The sequence below is a fragment of the Pholcus phalangioides genome, unplaced genomic scaffold, assembly GCF_987345545.1.
Source record: "Pholcus phalangioides strain wild (caught in Gottingen) unplaced genomic scaffold, Ppha-v1.0 ptg000009l_1, whole genome shotgun sequence".
Taxonomy (NCBI): Eukaryota; Metazoa; Arthropoda; class Arachnida; order Araneae; family Pholcidae; genus Pholcus; species Pholcus phalangioides.
Genome location: NW_028301602.1, coordinates 48,059,868 through 48,082,167, shown reverse-complemented (window position 1 = coordinate 48,082,167; position 22,300 = coordinate 48,059,868).

Genomic DNA, 22,300 nt, shown 5'->3' with positions numbered 1-22,300 from the left:
ACTTATTTTTATTATTCAAAAATATTAATTATTTTTTACAAATTCACTGTTTTTTTTTGTTACTCGAGCGGCCGCGAAGACCCTGGGAGTTCATCGTGAAGCCAGGGCTCCGCGGAGCACCGGTTGAGAACCGCTGGTATAGACAGTTTTTTTTTTCATTACAAAAACAAGATAGCCACATTCATATATACGATACAAAAATAAATACCAAAAAGACAGACCAGTCGCCTGGCAGTCGAGTGGTTAGGGAACTAGCTTCTCACTGTGCAGGCCTGGGTTCGAATCCCGGTTCGGACATGGATGTATACTAACACTAACAAATTCCCTGGACCGATCATGCTGATCCCTTGGGAATATGTGAAGATCGCATTTAAAAAAGAAAAAAAAAAAGAATAATGAAAGCAAAACACACACAATGCAGCTCTTAGGGATATATTTCCCCCTCCCCGGTTCGTACTTATGCTTTTAATAAATGTTTCAAAAGTTTGATATGGAGAATTTGCAAACATAAAAATATATTCCTTCAGATGTCTAATTATTTTTATTTGTGATAATTTTTTATGAATTTATTAGAAATGGTGGTAATTTGTACTTTTTTGGGTGAGGTACTAATTGGTTTTTTTGCTAAAACGTTATAATCGGGATCCAATGTATTTCATTCAAGTGTTTTAAAATATATTTTTCGGTTTTAGGCGTAATCACGTTAGTTTATGAATGTCATTATAACCGAGTTTTAATGTATACTCATGTACGAAAGCAATAGAAAAATTTAATTTTTTCTTAATTGGTTTTTTTTTTACTGTTATCAGTGCAAGAGCGCCAAACAAAGAATTAGTTTCTGTCGAATGGAACTTCACCATTCAATTCCTCGAATTTGTCCTTTCCCCTCATTTTTATGGCAACCTGAGGAGAGAAATTCCTTTGTCCAGTGCATCCGAAATCCCATCACCCTCCTTGTCAAACCACTTAATAGACAATGGAAGACAGCAACCGCAGGTCCAGCCGAACCGTCATCAGGGTGTTCAAACCTTTCCAATACATGATGGCAGCTTTCCGGTTACCCCAACCGTCCAAAAAAATGTGGATTTTCTCGGTTGAAAAAACACTAGCGGCTAAAAATCCGACATTCCCTGGTGAACTTGGCCAATCACAGAGGAGCGGGAGTGAGTTACTCTCGAACCGGTCGTTACTTCGTGTAAAATACTTCGGAAACTGTTCGGAACTTACAATGCGCAAGCGCGTTCTCCGTAATTTTGTAAAATTCTGCGCTCTTTTCTCATTTTTTTCTGGCTCTCATCTCTATTTTTTTCCATCAATATTTTCTACATAGCTCTCTTTTTTCATCAATTTTCCTGCATTAAATACATTTTCCTGTTACTATTTTTTCCACATTACGTATATTTTTTTTATTTTTCCTGCATTACGTATATTTTGATTATTTTTCCTGCATTACGTATATTTTTATTATTTTTCCTACATTAAAAGTACATTTTCCTGTAATTTTTCCTACATTGTGTATTTTCCTGTAATTACTTTTCTTACATTACATGTACCTTTCTGTTCTTATTTTTCCTGCATATTAAGTACATTTTCTTGTAATTATATTTTCTACAGTAAGTATACTTTCCTGCAAAGAAGGATAAAAAATCTGAAAATCCTCTCCTTGAGAAAATTCTACGTACACCTATGCTTTCCTGTAATTAACTATATGTTTAATTTCTGTCAACCCCTTTTAAATATGAATCAATAGAATTAAAGAAATCTTTGGATGAAATAAAATAGAATTTACAATGTCTAAGTCTCTTCGCGCATGTCGTTTCCATGATTTATTCAATGTGGAAAAAAAAAGGAACCAAAAAAAAATAAATAAATAAAGCTGTCTAAATTCATTAACATTTGAGCACTTTCAAAGTGGTTTACTACAATTTCTGCTTGTATCGCTGAACTTTTGTGACAAGCTTATGACTTTTGAATTTAGAAAACTAATATTTCCACAACCCTTAAAGTTTTTCTTGACTTGGTACTATGGATACAACACATCCTCAGACCGATATTTTGGGATTAGCTCATGATTAGTGGTAAGTTATTAAAAGTTGTTTTAGCCCCACTGTTTGGGATGGTCAGCTTAAGTTGGTTTTTCAATTTTAAAGTGCAAATCTAAGCCAAACTCCCATTTAACCCTTTAAGTGGTTTTTGACATTTTCCTGATCATCATTTGAAATTGCAAAACCTTGCCATTATGTGTGTGGCTTTCTATGAAGAGAACCCTTTTTGTATTATTTATATATTGAGCATATATTTCTCTTTTTTTTCTCGCTTCTTCTTCTTATCTAATCTAGAACAATAGCTAACTCTGCCCACTAACAGTTGATTGGTTGGAGGGGAATGGAAAACATTTTATTGTAAAAACAGTTTCACTGCATTTTAATAGAAGACAAAATATTTCGGGGTGACAGAAATAAAGCAGATCAGGTTTGACAAGATATCTCAGGATTGCCACTGAAAGGGTGAAAAAGGTCTCTTTGAGCAGAGCAACACAGTCTATAATATTAAAAATTTAATTCATGATCATGTTTATTTTTAATATTGTAGAATCGTGTCTGCAATGTCTTATTGATGGCCTTATCCGCTCGGCTGTTAGAATAATTGTTTATTCTACAGTTTATATCTGTTTATCTACTGTATATATATGTTTATCTTCAATGTTATAGAATGTCTGATCTCATATTGATTTTGATGGTCTGGTCCTCTTTGCTATATCAGGAAATTGCTTATTCTATAATGTATAAAAATTCAAAACACCACGTACATCTGCACAGTATTACAGAATACTATGAAAAATAGCATTTTCAATCTATGGAAATACAAGCAGCAATTAAAAAAAAAATTTTAATTTCAGAATATATAAAATCATGTTTATTTCTAATTGCCTTTGGGACTATGACATAGTGTGTGCAACTTTGTTTATTTTTGTTAAACGTCATTCAATAACATATGACTTAATAAAAAATTTTATGTTCAAAAATTTTTTCCCTCTCCCTGTGTATAATTTGTACATTTCTAATATTCTCACAACCGTTCAAATATTACGTAAGCACCAATAGGGAAAAATAGGGTTTTATATTTGCTTTTAATAGCAAGGAAGGAAGGGATTGGAATGAAGATTATCTAAGCATTTGGACTAGAACATATTGGCATGGCTTTCTTCAAATCGGGTTTGAAGAAAATTGAATATATCAGTTTATCGAGGATATGGTACTACAGTACCTTGGCTAACAATTTTTTTTTTTTCATAGTTTTTCTGCCTTGGCTAACGGATGTGATTAATGAACATTTTCTTTGATACAAATGCAAGCAATGACATAAATCAGCTGCATCATGAGATGAATTTAAGCTAATCATTGTCAGAATGTCACTTGAGCATTGATTTACTCACATCCCCTTTTGTGTAATCTGTTCTCCAGATGTACCAAAACACAAATGGATGGGGGACACCTACACACTCGACTGTGTTAACACTGGCTTAAGCAGAATAAAGCTGGTGTTTGTGTGCATAGTTTAAAATAAAAAGATCTGTATCTTATACTCCTATAAATTCTCATTTATAGCTCTCAAAGCTATTCATTTTAGCGTTTGGTCAGTTTTTATCGTCTTTATAACATTCCTTGATATTTTAAAAAACAAACTTGGTATTTTAAATTTTGAGTCATACCTGGAATAAATCAAACAATATTCCATAGAAACTTATGGGAAATTGTGTTTCAACAAACAAAAGTGATTCTGGAGCGAATTTCTTCATACTTTAGTACTGTATCCTCATTCAGAGCTGCAACTAGATACTTTGTCACCCAGGGCAAGCTGGAATTTTGGTGCCCCTTGCATGTAGAGGAAGCAGTTAAAGAGTGAATTTGGCGCCCCTTCTGGTTCAGCACCCAGGACACCAGACCCGCCTGTCTTCCCCCCCAGTTCCAGCCCTGTCCTCATTTCCAACCAAATCTAATACAGTATCTCATACTACTAAAGACATAATTATCAAACATTTCCTGTCAATTGAGCATTCATCGCACTGATATAGATTTTTAATAGAATCATTTTTCATCCTTTAAATCAAAGCATTGATATGTGATTTGGAAAATGATGCATCAGTACTTGGACCAGATTTTGACCACATTTGACATTTTAATGAAATGAAACTCACAGGGCACTTAGATATGCTACACATATTAGTAAACAGCTCAGCAAACCATGCATTGAAGATTATTGTTTAGATCAGTGGTTCTCAACCTGGGGCCTTATGGCTCCCTTGCAGTCCTGGGATATTCTAGGGGGGCCACAGGAGAAAATCAAAAGAAAGGTGATACATGACAGGTGGTGAAGGAAGTCATAGAGAGCTGTGAAGAGAAAAGCTTTAAAAGTGAAACATGGGTGAAAAATATTACTACTTTCAGAATCCACCAGATTCGTCCATAGAAGGGGTTGTCTTAATCCTTGGGTCTATGTGGGCATGACCCGGATCTTCATGTCTATAATGGAGGGAGGGGGACTGCACTATATGGGATCTGCTACTATGATTTTCATATGTAAGATGTTACTTAAAGCTAAGAATGGAGGGCCGCCAGAACAACGGTTGATGTGTTGGTAGGGTCGATTTATCGTGCATGCTCGTTGAATCGTCCCGTATTTCACACAGACAGTATTTTACAATATAATTTGGCTCCTGGGAGAGATGATAATCCACCATTTGAATCCGTGCCTAGCCAGGATTCCAGAGATTGATCTGATTTATTAAAATTTCATTCATAATAAAAAATAGAAAGTATCTCACTCTTGGATGAGGGTAGAGGGGGGGGGGCCCTGGATAGGACAGGGGGCCACGAGAAAAAAGTGTGATCCATGGGGGAGGGGGCCATGAGCTGAAAAAGGTTAAGAAACACTGGTTTAGATGAAAGGGGTTTTGAAACCAACTTGATCGATGCTCTTCTGGGCATTCAAAATGTACATGCAGTATTAAGGAATCAAAAAGTTATTTTTTTAGTTTTGCTGGCAAAAGATGTTGGTAAAATATTATAAAGCACAATGGCAATTGATGGTTGTTTTGTTGATTGGTAGAGGTGCTCACCTCAGCAGTGCAATGTCCTGAAATCCCGATCTATTCTACTAGGTTGCTTCAGCTCAACAAGAGAAGTAAAGAGGGCCCGGGGGGGGGGGGGATACAGGGTAAAATATTTCCTCTCATCACAAGTTTTCAAAAAACATTTTAAATTTACAGAAATTAATGAAAACAGTACAGATATTTTTATACGATATTTCATTAAAATTATTTGAATTTAAATTTTTAAATTCAATTTTTATCTCTTGGAGGTCACTTGAGGTCACCCATTATACAATATATCATTATATCCCCCACCCGCGTATCTCTCGAGAATGGGGAGGGCAGCCGAAGCCCCCTTGGTTAATAACGGTACTAATCTAGAAGGTTTTGGTCCAGTTTACTTGATTTTGCTGACAAGTGGGGTTGGGGAGGGGTAAAATCCCATAAAATTTTGCTTAAGTAATACTTGAACGGTCTATAGTTACGGCCCAACCACTTCCTTCTGGAACTATTTTAACTTTTATCCGGCTCGGAAGGTTTCAATCTGTTGTTTACACTTCTCTTACAGTGTTTACGCCGCTAAATTTACGGTTCGAGAGTAACTCATTCCCGCTCCTCTGTGATTGGTCGAGTTCACCAGGGAATGTCGGATTTTTAGCCGCTAGTGAAAAAACCACCGTCAGCGGTTGCAGTTGTATCAGTTGCGTTGACAGAATAAAACTATAGATGTGATGCCTCCCCCCCCCCCCCGCCCAACGTCAACCACCTGCAACCGCGTTACTTCGCTAGAATATGTCGCTGCAACGGGTAAATAAAAAGGAAGGAAAAACTTATCTTTATATACGGGGTGATTATAAAAAAACTATCCCGACATATGGGCCCCTAACTATCATACCATTCACAGAAACTGAATGAAATTTTGACATAAGGTATTTTGAGGTATGCGCTCAAGAATGATATGGAAAACAACAGTGTCACTCTAACAGTTACGGTTACAGTGAGAAAATTTCGAAAATATCAAATGGCAACACCAAGTTTTTTGTATTGGAATTCGATCTCCATTGTGAGAAACCCTAAATAGCGTTCGAACGGCAACTGTAGCATGAAAATCACCGTCGGTAGATAGGCTAAAAGTGAGGACAACCAATAAGGACAGAGAAGCAGCATAAAATAAAGCATTTTATTGTGTTTCACAAATTTTCCACATGACCTCCTTCACACACGATGACACTTTGCATGCGGCAGATGGTGGATAGCACTGCAGCACGTACCATGGCAATAGGAATCTCTTGAATCGCAGTTCTGATGGCATCTTTCAAAAAAGATGCAGTTTGCGGACGAAACTGATACACTTTGGATTTCAGATATCCTCACAGCCAGAAATCCATTGGTGTGAGATCAGGAGACCTTGGTGGCCACGGAAACGGGAAATGACGGGAGATAACTCTGTCATCAAACTGTTGACTTAAGACACGTTTGACTGAAGACCCTGCATGTGGAGGAGCGTCATCTTGCATCCACACAACTTCAGATAGAGCATTTTGCCGTTGCAATGCGGGAATCGCGTAACGAGTTAACATGTCCAGATAGCGAGCACTCGTTACTGTTCATGTTTGCAGATCACCGGCAGTAACCTCTTCAAAAAAGTAAAGGCCGAGGATGAACGTACTCGTTATACCACACCACACAGTCACTTTTTCCTCGCAAGCACATCATGTGGATTATTGTCTGCCCAGTGCACACAATTTTTCGAATTCACGTTACCAGTTAACGAGAAATGTGCCTCATCTGTCCACAGAATGCGTAAGGGCTAGCTGCTATCTTCATCGTACCGGATAAGGAATCGATTCGCAAAATCCAGCCGTAATTGATAATCTCCCGCTTCCAACATCTGGACACGCTGGAATCGATACGGAAACATTTTTATTTACAATAATAATAATAATAATAACCCCAGAAGGCATGAAATGCACTAATGCATGTTTAGAACAGAGCGCAGAATCTTGCGGACAGTTGAATTCGGCAGATTCAGAACACGTGAAACACTGCGTGCACTTGCGGGACGAACTGTGCTTATCGTCTGATGAACTTCTGCAACAGCTTCCACGGGAACGGAAGGTCGTCCAGACCGAGGTCAATCGCATGTGCAACCAGTTTCTTCAAATTTATGAATCAAGTCACGTACAGCTTTGACAGTGCACGGGCCTCACCGTAATTCATGGTTTCTGCGGTAAACACGCAATGTCTCTGCGGCATTTTGTCCATTCAGGTAATAAATCTTTACGATTTCCCCACGTTCTTTCCCTGAAAGCGGCATCTTGTTCGGAATGGCAGAAAGCAACATATGTGGCTCGCATTTCACAGTGCCTTTTCTTTCACCTAGCGTGACGACGTCAGTCATGACTGTGTCTTACGTAGAACCTGAAATTTGCATTTCTTGGTTTCTTCTCGTTTTGTGGAGGACTAATCAGGCTGGGATCTCAGCCGAAGAAACGGTATGACGAATGAAACGAACATTAATGCTCTGGTGCACGGCAAAGTCCTTTTTACTTTTTCCTTGCCTAGCTCCGGGGATTTTCGTGCTACAGGTGCCATTCCAACGATATTTAGTGTTTTTCAGTATGGAGATCGCATTCCAATACAAAAAACTTGGTGTTGCCATTTGATATTTTCGAAATTTTCTCACTGTAACCGTAACTGTTAGAGTGACACTGTTGTTTTCCATATCATTCTTGAGCGCATACCTCAAAATACCTTATGCCAAAATTTCATTCAGTTTCTGTGAATGGTATGATAGTTAGGGGCCCATATGTCGGGATATTTTTTTATAATCACCCTGTATATATATGCTATGCGTGTATAGGTAGCAATATGCAACATAACGCGGAGAATCACGATTTAGAAAACTAGGAAATGAATATTAAATACCTTCAAACTCGGCTCAGTTTCATTTTATATAAGCTCTATCATCTGAAACCGTACATTAATAACCATTTCCTTATAACATTCTATTATTCCATGTTTCATTCATATTTAATGTATGGTCTCTCAGTTTGGGGAGGAGATTATCTAACTAATATTAAGCCTATTATTTCTCTCCAAAACAAAGCTATCAGATGCATCACTAATGATTATGTTACCCCTCTATTTGACCAATTTCATCGATTAAGAATTCTCCTAGTGCGTTGCCTCTACTTTTATAAATCCTTATTAATAATAAAAAAACACCAATACTCCTTACCTCTTAACGTATCCCGTACTTGTGCTCGTCTAAATGCCATCTACTCACTGCCATTAGTTCATAAAAATATTCTTAAAAAGCACTTTTGCTTTCTGATTCCGAAATTCTATAATACTCTACCCAGAGAAATCACTGACACTACTACATTTACTTCCTTTAAAAAACGCCTCAAACTTTACCTGCTCGAACTCATTAACATTGAGTCCCATTTCTGATTACATCCTCTAACATTATGCTTAATTAAATCATATCTTTAAATCACCTCCCATAGTCCTGTACAAATTCATGTGTTGGCTTCATATTTATTATGTATACCGTTAAAATGTTATTCATATTTTTTTTTCTTTTGTGTATTTTGGGTCAATATTAAGTCTATATTCAGAACTCATGTTGATATTATTCATACGTAATTTTTGTAGCACCTCCGCCGTTGCATGAGAATATCCTTTATTATTTATATTGCAATTTTTAACATATTTATTTTTTGTTAATTATATTATTTTTATCTGTAACTACTATCTTTTTTATATTTTTTCCCCATCATATATCTGAAACTAATATTACTGTACAATATTTCTTAAACCTATTCATTGTAACAACCAGTATGGGACATTTGTCTCCTTGGTTGCCAATAATATCATATAACATGTATTCACACAAATTTTAAAATAAATTTGAAATTGAAATGAAGAGAGCGATTGTAGGATTTTCAATAAATAAATTTTGTCTTTGGATTTATAATAAAATATATTTATTATTTTTCATGTTTTTTCTTAAAAATTATCAAAAACATTTATGATACTTGTGATTGAATAAAACTTTTCTTCAAATTATTTTTAGTAAATTTTATGTAGAATTTTAATGAGTTATATGATATGCAGGGTGATCGTAATTAAAAGACCCTATCTTAAAGCAGCCTACAGGAGAAACCGGTCATCAAAAAAGTGTGAAATTTTGTGGAGGGATTCGTGAAGGGAAATCATGGGGGGGGGGGGATTAGTTTCACATATCGCCACCAGAGGGTATTCACTTTGAATACCTGTAGTGGCGGTTTTTTCAAAATTGTGTTCATGTGGCGAGTATTTCTCCCTATTTTTCTTTGCTTGCGAGCAAAGAATTTTTTCTTTTTCACGAAATTCATCATTCAAATTTTCATTTTGGAAACGTCAAAAATGACGTAAAAAAAAAAAATGACCATTTACAAATAGTTCGACTTTCAGAAGATAGATGGCACTATTCGAAGAGACGGGGAAAAAAAAGTGTCACTTTCTAGCGCAGGCCGGATTTGAATCAAGTCCGTTCGAGGATTCTCCCTATGCATTTCACGTCATACCTCTACCGATCGCGCTATTGTAGCAGTAACCACCTGGTGTTATTTTATGAAGACTGTAAAAGTATTGATTAGTTATATAATTACCGTTAAGCAATCTCTTGCTGTTTAGCCGATGGTAGTTATTTTTTCGGTTTCTTTTATTTTTTTATCCTTGAAAAATATAGTAATATAATTATAAATATAATTATTTGCGTATTTATAACTATCGGAAAAAAAAAGATTTAAAAAAATTCATTTTTTTAGTTCAATGTACACGTCAAAGAATTCGTTGCATCTTTTTCAATTGTTGACAGATTTTTGATTCTCTGATCTTCCATAAAAAACATGATATGGATGCAATTATAATTTATACAACGTGTTGATAAATTTATATGAACAATTTCTCATTGAAAAGTTTTACATTTCCATTCAAACAAAATCACAATTAAAAGTACTTCATTTATCTTGTGACAACCAGTAACGAATAGGCCTAGGGTAATTTTGAAACCCCCTCTGAATGTTCCTTAACAAACAATTTGGATAATTTTTATATTCTCATCCGGAACAGAATTTTTCGAAAAAAATTCGTGATTTTTATGACGCAAAATCATTTACGCCATTTAATATCACGTCATTTCATAAAGGTCATCAAGTATCGCGTCATTTCCTGACCTTTATTGTTCGTGATCATTAAATGACTTTGAAATGACGTGATTATTTTTTTGACTCACGTCATTCAGGGAAAATGACCAAATTTTCACGTCATATTTGACGTCAGGCGACTACTTGGGAAGACGGCCTCGACTCCAGGCCATCTCTGGGCCGTCTTTCCAGGAGAGAGAATGTGTAGCCCCGACTTTCGCAACTTTTCAAAGAAATCAATTTATTGGGTGAAAAACATATTTTTTTACGAAAAAGTGAAAAGTGGGGGGAATGGGGGAGTTACTGACTCCCCTATAAGCCACATCTTTGCAGGCTAGAATATCGTCAAACTGTAGCTCGCTTGTTGCTTCATAAATGGCAGCACAAGTTCAAATATTTTGGGCTACTTTTTGGCTAGTTTTGAAGAGGATTTTGGCTGGAAATTTTTAAGGACACCTGGCAACTCTGACACTCGCACACAAAGCTGCATCTTTCAAGCGGCTTGGCTCACACACTCTCTTAACTGTCTCGAGACCAGTCGGTCGCATGAACCAGCTCACTATTATATTTAAAATGTTTAATGTTCCTGTGAAATAAATTGTGTTAAATTTCAACTTCAAAGTACGCTATCAAGATGCGTCAGTGGTGACCCTTATAACTTATAAACTCATGCAACCTCAAAACAAGCTGAACTAACAAAGCCATGTGTGCTTCAAAATTTAACTGTGGATTATTCAAGGAAGTTCAAAATCTACCAAGTAAAATGCCGATCGCAAGATGAACCGAGAAAAAACTTCGTCTCACTGTATATTTGTGTATTTATTTCCTCTCTGGATTGAAAGCTAAACAAGGCAACGAACTCTGCCCTGCCGAATACAAAGATGCAAGAACGTATACAAGGTTAGTGTGTTATTTTTCTTCTTTTCGCGAGCATCCGCACTCATATTTTTGATAAACAAGTCGGTAGATAACGCTGATCCTCCTCAAGTCAGTCGTGCTCCGTTACGAATTCCCCCTCTTGGAAACAAAACATAAGATTATAGTTTTTCCGGGTCGAATCAGACATCACACGAGACGAAACAAAATTCGCTAGTTTAGTTGCGTCGGTTGATTCAGACATTCAGTTACGTGAGTGATTTACTCTATCAACTTCCTGAGACAAACAAATACGAAGCTCTGAAAGAACGGCTCATAGCCGAGTTCGCTGACTCCGAAAGTCGGGAAATAAAAAAGTTGCTCAGTGACCTACAATTAGGGGATAAAAAAAATCATAATTTTTACTGCGGGAATTGGCAAAAGATAAATTAAACAATGATTTTTTGAAAAATCTTTGGCTACAAAAACTACCGTCTGAAATACAAACCATCCTTTCGGCTTCGAGAGAGGAATTATCCTAATTAGCCATTATAGCTGACAAAATCCATGAGGTATCCGCAGAACATACGGTTTATTCAGTGAATCCGCCAGTCAGAAAAAGAAACCGACCTCGCTTCAAAAATGAACGTCATTGGTCTCGCAACAGAAACCGCAGTGGTTCAGGCTAAGACGACTTCATATACTGTATTTGTATACTATACTTTATATACTGTGTGTATTAAGGAGTTCTAGTTGAGGCCACCGATTTCCTCATGATAAGAACCCAAACAATGGCCTGTTATTATTATGACCGTTTCGGTGCTTCTTCTTTCAAATGCAAACAACCATGTTCTTTCTCTAAGGGAAACGAGTAGCGGCCACTGCCTGTACGGATACAGGTGCCCCAGTAGCACAACGATGTAGTAAAATATCTGGACCATATTGTTATATATCAAAATGTCAGAGGAATATCAGATGTCATAACCATGATATAGAACAATCTTGTCCTATATTGTGCAAATTATTTACGATATTAATTGATCAAGTCTTTCATTTTTCAGTCGAATATGTATTTGATTCCATATGAATAATCTCTACTTTGAAGGGTAACAACTTGGGACAATAAATTATTTTAATATAGTTTGAAAAACATGGATCTATATCGTGAACCTGACAAAGATCTGTATCAGATTCTCGATATAGACCTGATATAGATCTATCAAAGAAGACATAGCTCTATATCCTGAACATGACATACATCTATATCGTGAACCTGACAAAGATATATATCAGATACACAATATGCTGATATATCAACACATCGTGTGCCTTTAAATACAAATATTGCCTTCAAATAAAAATTTGGAGAAAATTTAAAGTCGAGTGTACAATTTTTTGTTTGAATGGAAATTAAAAACGTTTGAATGAATAATTTTTCATGTGAAATTTTGATTTTAATAATATTAATTATATTTATATATCAATCATTTCGTCAGTTATAATTGAATCCTTAGTGTGTGTGTGTTTTACATCGTAGATGTTCGTATTTTAGGAGGAGAGCAAGAACTTATCCACCGTAACTTTAATTGCCACTTTATAATTGCACATAATTTTTCAATTTAGAAAAATTTGCTCTTGTTTTTGTTGTATATGTGTGTTTTTCTTAAAATTATTCATTATTTATTTTTTTTCCTTTGATGTTTTAATTTTTTACCATACTTTGAGGATTTTAACTTTTTGTGTTGCATATTTTTTATTCTGTATTTTTTGTTTTATTAGCATATAAATTAATAATTTTAAATAAATAATTAATGTACTACACAATACATTAATTTGTTTCTTGTGTTTTTTGTATTATATATAATTTCCTTAATTATAATGTAATTTTTTCAATTATCTGCCTCAAAATGACAAATATGTCTCACAATTTCTATTGTGTAATTTTTGTGCATACATGAAAATGAATAAATTTGATTGAAAATACTAGTAAAAAAACCATCACTTGTAACCATGCTGTAGGTTGGTAAGATACGGAGTTAGAGATGGGAAGAGTTTAGGGTACACGAGTTCAAACCAACCCACCGACCTACAGAAAATGACACTTTTTAAAGGGGCCATCTATCGTCCAAAATTTGAAGTATTTGAATATATCGCATTCACGGTATACATCTTCCGCTGAGCAACCGAGCGTGCAAAGATTTGGTATTCAACCCAAATAGGAAACTCGGTCAGCGAAACTAGTGGTTAAATTTTTCCTCTGAAGACGGCACCCATTGGTGTTGAAATGCATTAGGACTTTTATTATTTTTTGTGTATTTGCCTTATTCGTTGGTGTCTTCTAAATATACATTTATGTAGGATTTTTATTTTCAGTTCTTTTTGTTGTTGGTAGATGGCGCTGCGGCACGCAAGTGAATGAGTAATATTGTAAAGATCAGTGGTGGCAACAGTGAGTTTGCCAGAAGCAGTCGGCGGAAAAGGCCGCGTTTTTTTTGTATGTCTGTGTGTGATCGTTTTGTATGTTTTGTGCGCGTAATAAATGTTTCAAAAATGGAGGCTGTGGGTTTTTCTCTGTGAAGAGCCCACAGAGAAATTGGGGGCTCGGCCGGGATCGATGTAAGTTCATCGGATTTGGATGTGAGGGCGAATCGTCTTGATTCGAGTTTCCTCTTCAAGTCGCGCTGATTCAAGTGAGCCATCCAAGCTCGGAGGTTCGACGATCGCAAGAAGGTTTCGTCTTCGTGGGAGTCAAGATTTCACGATCAGTTTCGTCTGCTAAAAATTTCGCGACCGATTTCATGTTCGCGAGAATGTGCTGAAGATTTCGCGATTGGTTTCATGGATCGCGATAAGTGTTTCGTGCCCGTGAAAAAAAAAAATGTTTCTGACCGAAAGTACATTGCAGTGTCCTTTACGTCCTTTTATACGAGGTCGCCATGGCTTATTTGGCACAGGGCATCAAAGAGGACTTGAAGGTGCTCGCGAGTGAATTAGGGTTGGACACGCCCCCTAATTTCAAAATCATAGATCTCAAGAACGCCATTCTGAAAAGCGAAGAATATGACGAGGAGTTTTGCAAAGAGTTGCTAAAAACTATCATAGGTGATAGAAAAGAAGAGCAGCGGAAGAGAGACGCAATGCAAGAGCAGCGGAGGAAAGATGAAATCGAGGAGCAACGGAGAAAAGATGAAATCGAGGAGCAACGCAGGAGAGACGCAATGGAAGAACAACGTATGAGACTGGAAATAGAGAAACTGAAAATCGAGGTTGAATCCCGATCAAGTGGAAGGACTCAAGTTGAAAACACTAAAAGTCCACGCAGAGAGTTCCGAAACCTGATGCAAAGATTCGATATGAGTGACGATATAACTCTCTACCTTGTACTCTTTGAGCGGCAAGCTCAAAGGGTATCACTACCAAAGGAGGAATGGGTCACTCATCTTCTAGGACTATTACCTCATGAAATAAACCTACTGATTGAACGAGAGCCCGAGGAGAATGTGGAGAATTATGACCTTGTAAAAGAACTGTTGATGAAAAGATTCAAATTGACGGCGGAAAAGTTTCGTCAGCTGTTTGTCTCGCATCAGAAGAAGCAGACCAGTACTTGGCGAGATTTTCATCACGAATTAAGCGCATATTTTGATGGCTGGACGTCCGCTTTAAAAGTAACAACATTCGATCAGTTAAGGGATTTGATCATCACGGATAAAATTAAAAAGCGAAGCCCAGTTGATTTCCGAGATTATCATTTAAACGAATGGAGTAATTTTGTGTCTCCTACCGAGCTGTCAGAAAACCTTGATAATTACGAAAGGGGAGAGGTTCCTACTAAACAGATGAAATTCAAAAATTTGACAGTTTGTGCACTCGTCGACACGGGCAGTGCAGTATGCCTGTTGCGTGAGGATGTATATAGACGAGCTGTTGGCGTTCCGGAATTGACGCGTAAGCCCATACTACTATCTGGAATTGGGGCGGGACAGTTGTGGACTAAAGGATCCTTTGAACAGGAAGTTGAGTTGGACGGAAATAGCTTCACCCTTACGTGGCATGTTGTACCCACAACACAACTGAACTTTCAAGCAGTGATTGGAGCTGGAATCCGAAAACAGGCTTCATTGCACTTCGACGAAAGTGAAGTCACTTTTCGTAAAGAGGAGAGAGGACATTGACTCATGCAGATATCTGAATGGAATCAAGACCAACTTGAACTGGCTCGCATTTGTGATAGAGAAGTGAGAGAGAAGCTAAGAAAGACTGTTTTGTCTTACAGGCCGGAAAAGACTGAAAAAACGAAAGTCTCTATGAGAATTATTCTCAACGATGAAACACCTGTATATCAGAGAGCTCGACGCCTATCATTTCCTGAGAGACAAGGAGTGAACAAGCAGATCCATGAATGGCTGGAAGAAGGAATTATTAGGCCAAGTTCTTCTGACTAGACCAGCACAGTGGTATTCGTGAAGAAAAAGGACAACACAACTAGGTTGTGTGTTGATTACAGAAAATTGAACAGGAAGCTCGTCAAAGACAGGTTTCCTCTGCCGTTGATAGAAGATATTTTAGATAAGTTGCAGGGTGCAAAATTGTACACCACACTAGATCTTAAAAACAGGTTTTTCCACGTAGATGTTGATGAAGACTGTAGAAAGTACACGTCCTTCATAGTCCCAGACGGCCAGTTTGAGTTTAATAAGGTCCCATTTGGACTAAGCACCAGCCCAAGTGTCTTTCAGCGGTATGTTTTCAGCATTTTCAGGGAGCTCATGAACACAGGTGTTCTTATTATTTATATGGATGACTTGATCATCCCCTCGGCTGATGAAAGGGATGGCTTGGATAAGTTAGAAACTGTTCCAAGAGTGTCGTCAAAATATGGCCTCGAGATCACATTAGAAAAATGTCAATTTTTGAAACGACAGGTAGAGTTCCTTGGCCATATCGTAAAAAATGGGCCGATACGCCCGTCTACGGAAAAGACACTAGCAGTGAAAAAATTTCTTGTCCCAACGAGCATGAAGCAAACACATAGTTTTTTAGGACTTGCGGGATATTTCAGAAAATTTATCCCAGGATAAGCCAAGATCGCCAAACCACTAAGTGATTTGTTGAGAAAAGACCATACATGTGATTTTGGTCCCGAACAAGAAGAAGCATTTAAGAAGCTCAAAACATTACTAACCGAAAGTGCAGTGCTAAGTATTTTTCAACAAGGGCGGAGGATAGAGTTGCATACACATGCCAGCAAACATGGTTACGGTGCAGTATTACTACAAGAAGCTGATGACGGAAGCTTATACCCAGTTTACTACATGTCGAGAAAAACAAGTCCCGCTGAGGAGAAAGAAGTACAGTAGCTATGAGTTAGAAGTACTAGCAATTATCGAAGCCTTGAAGAAGTTCCGAGTATATGTGTTGGGTAATAGATTCAAAATTGTCACGGACTGTTCAGCATTTCAGAAGACCATGGACAAGAAATATCTTGTTACAAGAATCGCTAGATGGGCTCTTCTTCTGGAAGAATTTGACTGTGAAATTACTCATAGACCCGGTCAGAGGATGCAGCATGTCGACGCCTTAAGTAGACACCCAGCCATGATAGTTGGAAATGACACCTTGACGGTGAAACTGAAGAATGCTCAATTAGAAGATGAACAGATTTGTGCCTTTAGAACACTGCTTACTGACAGTGAATCTGAAGAATACTTTGTAAGGAACGACATTCTCTACAAGGTTATGAATGGTCGTGAACTCATTGTGGTTCCAAAAGACATGCAGATGGAGCTGATAAAATTAGCTCATGAAAAAGGTCACTTTTCCACATCTAAGACGGAAGAGGTTCTGAAGCAAGAGTTCCATATTCCTAACTTGAGCAAGCTGACAGAAAGAGTTATTCTCAGTTGTGTTCCATGCATATTGGCAAACAAAAAATGTGGGAAAAAGGAAGGGTTTTTGAACCCAATCCCAAAAGCAGATGTACCACTAGGAACTTATCACGTTGATTTCATAGGTCCCTTACCTTCAACGAATAAGAATTACCAGCATATACTAACTGTTGTAGATGCGTTCACGAAATTCACCTGGTTGTATCCGGTTAAGTCTACGTCAGTAGAGGACACCTTGGAAAAGTTGAAGCTACAGCAGAAGACTTTTGGGAGTCCGTACCGGATTATAACTGACGGAGGCTCAGCATTCGTTTCGAAAGCTTTCAGTGATTATTGTGCTGAAGAGGGCATCATGCATTTGCAGATTGCCACAGGTGTTCCTCGTGGGAACGGACAGGTCGAAAGAATCCACCGTACTCTAATACCAGTCCTAACCAAGTTGACTCTCGACGATGCAACAAAGTGGTTCAAGCACGTTGATAAATTGCAGAGGGTTTTGAACAGCACGACTAGTCGAAGTACGAAATACGCGCCATTTGAACTTTTAACTGGTGTGAAAATGAGAAATAAAGAAGACATTCTACTAAGAGATCTCCTGGTGGAAGCGGCTGTAGATGAATTCCACGATCAAAGAAATGTCATTAGGGAAGAGGCGAAGAAGAATATCCACAAGATTCAGTCTGAAAATAGGCGTACTTACAACAAAAAGAGAAAAAAGGCACCCAAGTACCAAGTTGGTGACCTGGTGGCTATACAAAGGACTCAGTTCTGCCCCGGACTGAAGTTGAGACCCAGATTTTTCGGTCCATATGAAGTGACAAAAGTGAATGCTAAGTAAAGATATGAGGTCAGGAAAGTCGGAGATCATTCAGGTCCTATCACCACTACTACCGCAGCTGATCTCATGAAACGTTATTAGAAATGTATACTAATATAATGTTCTGAGTTTTCATGCTTATACAAATTTTGTGTTTTGAATTTTTATGCTCATATGAATACTATGTTTTGAATTTTTTATGCTGATACAAATTTTATATTCCGAATTTTTCCATGCTTATACAAATATTGTTGTTCATGTAAAATGTCAGTGAGCCGCAGGATGGCCGAGCTATAGGATTTTTATTTTCAGTTCTTTTTTGTTGTTGGTAGATGGCGCTGTGGCACGCAAGTGAATGAGTATTATTGTAAAGATTAGTGGTGGCAACAGTGAGTTTGCCGGAAGAAGTCGGCGGGAAAGGCCGCGTTTTTTTTGTATGTCTGTGTGTGATCGTTTTGTATGTTTTGTGCGCGTAATAAATGTTTCAAAAATGGAGGCTGTGGGTTTTTCTCTGTGAAGAGCCCACATTTATTTATCTCTGACTATGCCTTTTTTAGCCAGAACGATATCGTCGCCCGATATAGATCTATATTGGAAAGTGAAATTTTACGATATAGATCTATATCTTTGTGCTACTTGGGTGGTGGCGAAAATAAGGATTTGAGTATCGCCATCGGTTAAAGGTATACGACAGACAAAAAAATTGTAGTTACTAGATCGACACAGGAAGTGATGTTTCGTGTATACCACTACGAAAAGGTGCTGATGGAGCCACCGATCTGGTACTTTTTGCAGCCAACCATTCCAAAATAAAAACATGTGGCACAACCCTTTTACACCTTTCCTTGGGAGTGCGTAGGCCATTCAAATGGAACTTTGTGATTGCTGAGGTATCTGTACTCATAATAGGCGCTGATTTCCTGCAGCACTTCAGTCTATTAGTCATGGGTGGAGATACGGGGGGGGGGCCGTGAAGGCATTACCCCCCCCCCCCCCAGCATCAAAAGTGGAGTGGGCAGATCTAATGTATGTGTATGTAAAGGTATATGAATTGACGTCATCATTGTGCCTCCTCAGCAATAATGACTTCCCCCCCCCCAGACATCCAAGTCTATACCTGCCTATGCTATTAGTGGACCTAAAAAAGGAAACGGCTCATAGATTCTATTACTAATCTCAGCATTGGAGGTGATTCCAAACCTTGCTCTCAAGCAGCACTAAAAACAATAGATAGATTTTCTCTATATCACGACCTCTTGAGAGAATATCCAGATATCACAAATCCAACAATCGATTTTAAGGAAGTTTAAACATTCTACGGAGCATCCAGAGGACAGGACATTGCAAAGTCAGACGACTACATCCTAAAAAATTTGATTTAATCAAAAAAGAATTTGAATATATGTTAGAAACAGGTATTTGTAGGCCATCAAAGAGCCCCTGGGCACCGCCCCTACACGTCGTGGATAAACAAGCTGGTGGTATACGTCCGGTGGGAGATTATAGGAAGATATATGCTCACAGTCCCTGACAGGTACCCGATTCCCCACTTACAAGATTTTTCTCACGCGCTTTATGATAAAAGTTTTCTAAACTAGATATTTTTCGAGCTTACCACGCAATTCCAGTACGTGAAGAAGATAATCCTAAAACTGCAGTTATCATACCATTTGGACTGTACGAGTTCCCATTCCTAAATTTTGGACTCTGCAGTGCAGCTCAGACGTTCCAAAGATTCATGGATGATTTTTTAAGAAACCTAGATTTTTGCTTTACAAAGCAATATATATATATATATTCTAGTTTTTTCTAAGGACGCAGACGAACACCTTCGTCATTTGGAGTTGCTATTCAATCGCTTAAATAAATATGGTATCAAACTTAATGCCTATAAATGGAAATTAGGTCTTAAAGAATTGATATTCTTAAGTCATGTAATAAATGAAAAGGATATCAAGCTCTTGCCTGAAAGCCAGACCATTTTAGAATACCATAAGCCTAGTAACTTTAAAAAATTGAGGCGGTTCTTAGGACTGGTAAGTTTTTACAGAAGGTTCCTGCCACGAGCAGAAGAAAAACTAAATGTCTTGACAGAATTTTTAAAGGGCTCAACTAAAAATTCGAATCACAAAATTGATTGGTCCGACGAGGCTTTTACAGCTTTCAAGGACTGTAAACAACAATTAGCCGAAGCTGTACACCCATCTCCAACAGCTCAATTGGTCTTGAACGTGGATGCTTCAGATGTAGCCATGGGGGGAACCTTGAATCAAGTGGGACAGACACTAGAACCCCTTGGTTTTTTCTCTCGGAATCGGAAACTTTCCTCGACCGAAAAAAACTATAGCGCTTATGATAGAGAATTGCTTGTTATATTTGCTAGTATAAAATACTTCAGATATATGTTGGAAGGTCGACAATTTAGCATCCTAACTGATCACAAACCATTAATATATGCATTTTGACAAAAATCGGAAAAATTATCACCGAGGCAAAACAGACAGAATATATTTCCCAATTTACGACTGACATACATCATATTAAGGGATCAGAAAATTCGGTTGCGGATGCTCTATCGCGAATTGAGGAAATTACATCACCATGTTCTATCAATTACACTGAAATAGCGGAAGCTCAAGAAACAGATGCGGAGCTAATGAACTTGTTATCGACACAAACTTCATTGGACTTAAAAAAAGTGACACTGCTCTACTCTGACCGGGAACTGTATTGTGATGTCTATTCCGGGAAAGTCAGACCTTACGTTTCAAAGGACTTCCGTTACCAGGTTTTCCAGACGGTGCACAACTTATCACACCCTGGAACCCGAGCCACAATCAAACTGGTCACAGACCGATTCGTCTGGCCCTCGGTCAATAAAGATGTCACTAGATGGGTCAAGTTTTGTATTCCGTGTCAGAAAGTGAAAGTTCACAGACATACAACCAACAGTTTAGGTTAATTTGAACTTTCAACCGAACGCTTTGAACATGTTCATCTTGGCATTATTGGTCCGCTTCCAGAATCACAAGGATTTTCTTATGCACTCACTATGGTGGATCGCTTTACGCTCTGGCCAGAAGTGGCACCGATCGTGGACATTACTGCTGAGACTGTGGCGAAGGCATTCCTGTCGTTATGGATATCACGATTCGAATGTCCCAAGCGCATCACAACGGATAGAGGGTGCCAGTTTGAATCTTCGTTATTCCAAGAGTTATCAAACCTCTTGGGTTTTCAAAAATTACGGACAACATCATTCAATCCCAAAGAGAACGGCGTGATTCCATGCAGCAGTTTCTAGCTCGTCGATTCAGAATGGCATTGGAATATCCTGTGGACAGGTGAAGCGCATTTTCACTTGGATGGAGCAGTCAATACTTACAACTGCCGAATTTGGGAACCAGAAAATCCGCACGCTATCTTAGAGGTTCCGTTGCATTGACTAAAAGTGACGGTATGGTGTGGATTTACTGCATTATTTATTCTCTGTTCCTACTTCTACGTCCCTACCGTACTTTCTTACGTTCTACAGGTTCGATCACCGGGAAGCGATTGCTGTTACAGAACGTAATTGTTCCGGCCATGCAGACACAATCTTTATACAAGACGGAACTCCCCCACACATTGCAGTGTGCGTTAAGAAAATTTTTAAAACATATTTTACAGAAGAACGTGTCATCAGCCAGCACTTCCCTAATTTATATCCTCCCCGATTCCCCGGCCTTAATGCATGCGATTTTTGGCTTTGGGGGCATTTAAAACGTTTGAAAAGTCGTTACAATCCAAGAACTTTACCTGATCTTAAAGGCAGCATTTCACGACACGTGCTGAACATTTCCTCGCACACACTTCGGTCAGTTGTGGGACATATGCCATCTTGCGATTTCACATGGTATCTGAAAATGATGGCCACCATGTGGAACATGTTTTGTTGCAGTAACAATTATTAAAATTGTAAACGTTTGCCTAAATGTGTCATTTGTTAATAAAATGCCCTCTGGTGGCGATATATGTACCTACCCCACCCCTTCCGAAATAAATTCCCATCACTTCATGAAGTCCTCCACAAAATTTCACAATTTTTTGATGACTGGTTTCGCCTGTAGGCTACTTTAAAATAGGGTCTTTTAATTATGGACGCCCTTTACATTAGGAATTTTTTATGTTCACTTCCCACAGGGCGTCGGAAGTGTTTGGAACTTGTTGGTGTTCGTCTTTATCTTTATACAGGAAATTTATAATTCTGAAATAATTTACTTGGGTACTCGAGTCTGACAGCACGCACGGCTCCGACGCCATTGGCTTCTCATGTTTTTATATTGCAGTTGTATTGGTAATAATGAAGTCAACACTTCGTAAAGCTACAGCTAATTCAAATGGAAAAAAACAAAAAGGTAATCAAAAATTACTAGAAAGTTCAAAGGATAATTAAAATTATTTGACTCGAGTT